This window comes from Pteropus alecto, unplaced genomic scaffold (genome assembly GCF_000325575.1).
Source record: "Pteropus alecto unplaced genomic scaffold, ASM32557v1 scaffold210, whole genome shotgun sequence".
Lineage (NCBI taxonomy): Eukaryota > Metazoa > Chordata > Mammalia > Chiroptera > Pteropodidae > Pteropus > Pteropus alecto.
The window spans coordinates 504,118-504,602 of NW_006431288.1; positions in this window are offsets into that span (position 1 = coordinate 504,118).

Here is a 485-nt window from a genome sequence, read left to right on the forward strand (position 1 = left end):
TGCGAGTGGTTTTTTTTTTTTTTTTTTTTTTTTTTTTTTGAGAACTGGGCTTTCTAGTGCTGGGTGGTACACAATCTACAACCTCAATGGTGACCCTCCCTGGGAAGGTCTTTTGGCTGCCCTTTCCTCCATCCTCCCCTCTTAAAGAACTACCTTTCTGACCACAGTCTGAAATTCACCATCAGAACTTTGTTTTGAAAAAGTCTTTGATGTTTTTAAAATATATGTGAATGGGAAGCATCGTAAAGCTGTTATCAGCTATTATTATCCTAGTGTAAATGAAGATGCTGACAGCAGCAAATTTTGAAAAAGATGAGTGAGGGTACATTAGAAGAATTAGAGAGAATGACTGAAAACACAATGGCGGTGATATAAGACAGGGAATGTAGAAATGGAGAGCAGAGAGGCATGTTAGGACCAGATGAGAATGGAGGACCCCGGTGCCTACCCCTTAATTTTACTTATGTGAATACAGCGAGATCCTG